This window comes from Benincasa hispida, chromosome 9 (genome assembly GCF_027475165.1).
Source record: "Benincasa hispida cultivar pf3 chromosome 9, pf3_genome.v1.1, whole genome shotgun sequence".
In the NCBI taxonomy this organism is placed as follows: Eukaryota; Viridiplantae; Streptophyta; class Magnoliopsida; order Cucurbitales; family Cucurbitaceae; genus Benincasa; species Benincasa hispida.
In genome coordinates, this window is record NC_143486.1 from 327371 (window position 1) to 333592 (window position 6222).

The following is a 6222-nucleotide window of genomic DNA, read 5'->3' on the forward strand; positions in this document are numbered from 1 at the left end:
TTATGTGGAGACATAAGAGTGGATCAGGTTCGAGTAAATAGTCAAAATGATCTATTGTACATGAATAAGTTTGGGTACCTTATTTTGGTAACACCACTAGATACGCCCTACTCTGTAGTTGTTACAAAGAGTTGTAAAGTGCGACATACGAGGTGATTCTAATTCATACATGTTATGACATGAGGAGTGAAGGCGTCCTATGCAATGAGTTTGCATAAGATCAGGACTAAGAAATAAGTCACTTTTACTTTATAACGCTGTTTACTGTATAAGACTAACTATTTCACCTAGATGACCTAGGTAACTTGATCTTAATCCTGAGCTAACTATGAACTCCTGTTTATTTGGGATTTCCCTTAGATTTTCATAGGTGAGGTTTGACTTAACAGCGCTGCCTCAATAAGACTCCCATTTCAGGGGTAAGATCTAATAGATAGCTGGGGACATAGGGTGCAAGATGGAGTTCACGCCTACCCAATTTAGGGATAGGAGAAAGGTTGTTCTCTCAAGTACTAAATCCAGGTCTTGAACAAGGGTCCCCACCCTCTCACAGGACTGAGAGAGTTTGGTTTAGTGATTGGATCACAAACCCAGTTGTTTATAAGAGGATCAGTAGGGACTTGAGGAATAAGACGTAATCTCGGGGGGTAAAACAGATATTTGACCCAACTTTTATTACGAACAACCTGTGAAAGGTCTGATGGAAAAATAGGCATGCTAGTGGAATTGAGGATCAATTTTACTCTAATTGCACAAAAATAACATACAACCCTAAATTAATTAATTAGGGTTTTTTTGAAATATTACATTTGAAGCTCCTAAAATGCTTCTATCTCTGCTCGAACAAAAACCGGACAACCATTAGAGCTGACCTACTATCCTCTGGACTTAGAACCGGGTTGTGGGACCCAGTGGATGAAGAAGCCAAGAGAGAGAAAAAGATGGAAATAGGAGATGGATTTTTTTTTTTGGGTTGGGTTTGTGTTTTGATATTTCTAAAAAATGGTGATTTTTTCCAGCCATTTTAGAAACTAATTTTGGCAAAATTGTCAAAAGTCCTCTATCCAAATTGAAAGCCCAAATTTATAGAAAAAAACCATGAAAAATTGCATGAAATAAATTCATAAAAACCCAACACCTCAAAATCTATTATCTAAGTGGGCTTGATGTCTCCACTATAAGCCAACACCTAGCCCACTATCTTGTTAGTGGAATTATCCAACAAAAAGTTTGGATTTTTCCACTAACTTTAGTCAAAGGGCAAAATAGTCATTTTGTCAAAGTCAAATTTTGACCGAAAAGTCAACATTTTGAATTTTTCTTATTTTTTTCGTGTTGACTAATTTTGACCACCCGAATATGAATCCGCATTTATTTCCTCGAAATTCAAATCACATTTGAATATAAGGTCGGTCAAAGTTTGACTTTTCAAAGTCAAAAGTCAACTCTTTGACTTTTTACATCTTTGACCATTTCCATTATTTTCGAGCTTCCGAATATGAACGTATTCATATTCTTGATATTTAAATCAAATTTAAATATTAAAGTTGTATCTCTAAACTAAAAAACCAACCACTATATCACATATACTTGTCGGTTTCTCTCTCTTCACCTAATTCAAACAATTTGAATTATTCTATCATACTGTTCTAAGTTTATTCCATATGAGCTAGTAGGGGAGCCTAATGAACCTATAGATCATGGGCTCCAACGATCCAAGATTAGTTGGCTAAACTCTTTAGATGAAGCTAATCAATATTCGTTAACTCACGGGTCATTCCACTATAGTCCCGTAGTTGCACTCCCCTCACTATAGATATATTTGTGTCCATATGATATAACCATGATTAGTAAGCTAATCCTTCACAGGTTGTTCGTAATCTCGACTGGGTCATAAAAACCGTTTTACCCCCCAAGACTGCATCTTGTTCCTTAAGTTCCACTAATCCTCTAATGAACAATTGGTTTAAGGTCCAACCTATAAATCGAATCCCTCTCGAGCCAAGGAGAGGGTGGGGCCCCTTGTTCAAGACCTGGATTTAGTACTAAAGGGAACGAACTATCTACTATCCCTATAACTGGTAGGAGTGAATTCCGTCTTGCACCCTATGTTCCCAGCTATCCACCTGATCTTACCCCTAAAATGGGAGGCTTATTGGGCCAGTGATAATGAGCTGCCCTCACCTATGCAGATCTAAGGATAATTTTGAGTGAACAGGAGTTCATAGTTAGCTCAAGATTAAGATTAAGTTACCTAGGTCATCAATTAACGAAATAGTCAGTTTTATACATAAAACGACGTTTAGAACATAAAAAGTGACTATTTCATGGTTCAGTCTTATGTAAACTCTTTACATAGGATGCCCCCACTTTCATGTGTCCACATGAACGGTTTAGGATCACATTGTTTGTACTAACTATAAAATGACCGCATCCATAGTGTCCCCAGATTAAGGCGCCCAACCTTATTCATATACTATAGACCATTTTGGCTACATATTTGAACTTGATCCACATTTATGTCACTACATAAAGTTCAAACTTAAACTTAATAGGCTTGGATCCTTAGTTTATTGGATTCATGAATATAGAATTTAATTTTACTAAAGATTTTCAATAACTGCTTTATTGAACAAGAATATGATATTACAAACTATGAGTTTTAGAACATAAAATCCAACAAACTCCCACTTGGACTAAAACTCCTAGTAGGATCAAACGATGCTGAATTTAATTGTGAGAAATTAATGTTACATATGAGTACAATAAACATATGAATACAATAAACTAGGGCATTCACGGCCAACATAATCTCCCACTTGTCCTAGTTTAGAAATACCGTAGACCTAAACTCTGTAGATGACCCTAAAAAACTTTAGCCGTGAGGGTTTTTGTAAAAGGATCAATAATGTCTTGCTCAAAAGGTATCTGGGTCACTACAACGTCACCACGGTGTACGATTTCTCGGATAAGGTGGTACTTGCGTTCGATGTGCTTTCTCCGTTTATGGCTTCGAGGTTCTTTTGAATTTGCAACTACACCGCTGTTGTCACAATACAAGGTGATGGGTAGATGCATATTCGGAACAACTTCCAAATCTGTCAAGAATTTCCTCAGCCGTACTGCTTCTTTTGCTACTTCGCAGGCAGCTACGTATTCAGCTTCCATTGTGGAGTTAGCTATACAGGTCTGTTTTACACTTCTCCACACTACTGCTCCTCTGTTAAGAGTGAATACTGATCCAGATGTAGACTTTCTTACATCTTTATCAGTTTGGAAATCAGAGTCAGTGTATCTAGTAAGGATCAGATCCTTAGCACTGTACACGAGCATGTAGTCCCTAGTTCTCTTGAGATACTTTAAGATGTTCTTAACGGCAGTCCAATGATCACGTCCAGGATTAGACTGGTAACTACTAACGATCCCTACTGAGTAGCATATGTTAGGTCTAGTACATAACATTGCATACACTAGGCTTCCAACAGTGGAAGCATAGGGAATATTTCTCATATCCTCAACTTCTTGAGATGTCTTAGGACATTGTTCATTTGACAAATGAATTCCATGTCTGAAAGGCAACAGACCCTTTTTGGAATTCTGCATTTTATATCTAGACAACATTTTATCTATATAAGATGCTTGAGACGTGGCTAGTGTCCTGTTCTTGCAATTCCAAACAATTTGGATCCCAAGAATATACTGCACATTTCCTAAATCTTTCATTTGGAATTGTGTATCTAGCCATTGCTTGATTTCAGTAAGATATCCTACATCATTCTCAATGAGTAGAATATCATCGATATATAAAACCAAGAACACTACAATAGAATTAATGATCTTTTTGTAAACACAAGGCTCGTCAACATTCTGTTCAAAGCCATAAGATTTGATTCCAGTATTAAACCTTATATTCCAGGATCTAGAAGCTTGTTTTAATCCATAAATGGATTTCTCAAGCTTACAAACCTTTTTTTTCTTGACCCTGAACTATAAACCCCTCTGGTTGAACCATATAGATACTCTCTTCAAGATTGCCATTCAAAAAGGTTGTCTTGACATCCATTTGCCAAATTTCATAGTTATAAAAAGTTGCAATGGATAAGAGTATTCTTATCGACTTTAACATGACAACGGGAGAGAAAGTTTCTTCATAGTCCACTCCTTCTCTCTAGGTATAACCCTTTGCCACAGGTCGAGCCTTAAAAGTCTGCACTTTACCGGCTTGATCTCGTTTTCTCTTTTAAATCCATTTGCAACCAATTGGTTTCACATCACTTGGTTTATCTACATGAGTCCAGATTGAATTAAAGTACATTAACTCCATTTCGAGGTCCATAGTTTTTATCCACTGGTCACGGTTCACATCATTCATTGCCTGTTTATAGGTCAATGGATCCTCTACGCCCTCATCAAGTATGATGATTTGAGTTTCAGCTAAATCCAAACAGTGGTCAGGCTGATGAACAACTCTCCTACTACGTCGAGGCACTCTCAACTCTTGAGAAGGATGTGACTGACCAGAAATACTAGCTTTATCTACTACTTTAGTAGGTGAACTAGGTATATTTGTAGCGTCTTTTGAAATTTCTTTCAACACTATTTTACTGCGTGGTTGATGATTTCTAATGTGGTCTTCCTCTAAGAATGTGGCATTTATTGATACAAATACCTTGTTTTGTTGAGGATGATAAAATAGACCACCCCTTGTTTCCTTTGAATAACCTACAAATAGGCATAACTTTGAACGATGTTCTAATTTCTTGGGATTTTGTACCAATAAATGTGCTGGGCAACCCCAAATTCTAAAGTGACATAACTACTTTTACGCCCTTTCCATAGCTCATAAAGTGTTTCTGAAACAATTTTAGAGGGAATGTTGTTCAAAATATGGACAGCAGATTTAAGTGCACATCCCCAAAAGGAATCAGACAATTGAGCATAGCTCATCATAGAGTGAACCATATCTAATAAGGTTCAGTTTTTTCTTTCTGGTACACCATTCTGTTGAGGCGTACTAGGTGCAAAGAGTTGTGACTGGATCCCGTTTTCTATCAAATAGTCTTGGAATCATATGTCCATATACTCTCCACCTCGATCTAATCGAAGTGTCTTTATTGTTTTACCTAATTCATTCTCAACTTCAGCCTTATATTCTTTGAACTTTTCAAGAGAATCAGACTTGTGATGAAGCAGGTAGACATGACCATACCTTGAATAATCATCAATAAAACTGATGAAATATTCATACCCACCTCGAGCCTTGACATTCATTGGTCCACAAAGGTTCGAATGTACGAGCTCTAAGGGTACTTTGGCTCTGAGACCTTTTCCTGAAAAAGATCTCTTGATCATCTTTCCTTCAAGACAGGATTTACATGGAGGTAATGGGTTATCTTTTAACTGACTTAAAAGTTCACTCTTGACCAATCTCCCACTCCTATTGAGATTTATGTGACCAAGTCTTAGGTGCCATAGATAGGCGTTGGAAGAAACCTTTTGTTTTTTATTCTGAGTTTCTAATGTTCTAAACATTTTAGTATTTAAAACAAAATTTGCTCTAGTTGGTCTTAACTTATATAAGTTGTCTTTAAGTGTAGCATAACAAATTTGAATACCTTTACAAAAAATGAACACTTCATTTAGATTAAAAGATACTGTATATAATTGTTCTATAATACAAGCGATAGATATCAAATTCCTCTTCATAAGAGGTACATACAAAACATTTTTAAGTACTACATATCTAACTTTAAAAAACAACTTCAGATCTCCTACTGCTTCAATTGAGACAACCTCTCCTGTTCCAACTTTGAGGGTTATCTCACCTTCTTCAAGCTTTTTCCAAGAACTAGTTTCTTGAAACGAGAAACAAATATGATTAGTGGCTCCTAAATCTAGTATCCAGGTTAAAGTATCATATTCCACTAAACATGTTTCAACGACCAGTAAATCATATTTACCTTGTGTCGTTTTCTCAGTTTTCTTCTCTACAAGGTACTTCGGGCAATTTCTCTTCTAATGCCCGTTTGGTTACAGTGGAAACATTTTCCTTTATCTGCATCCTTCTTTCCCTTTCTTATCTTGGGAGCCTATCCTTTCCCCTTCTTTTTCATTTGAGCTTTAGAGAGTCCGACTTTTTTTTTAGAGGACGATCCTCTTATAAATTTTTTCTTAGTGGTAGCAACATTTGCTTCCACTTCCTTCCCCTTACCTAAAGTAAGG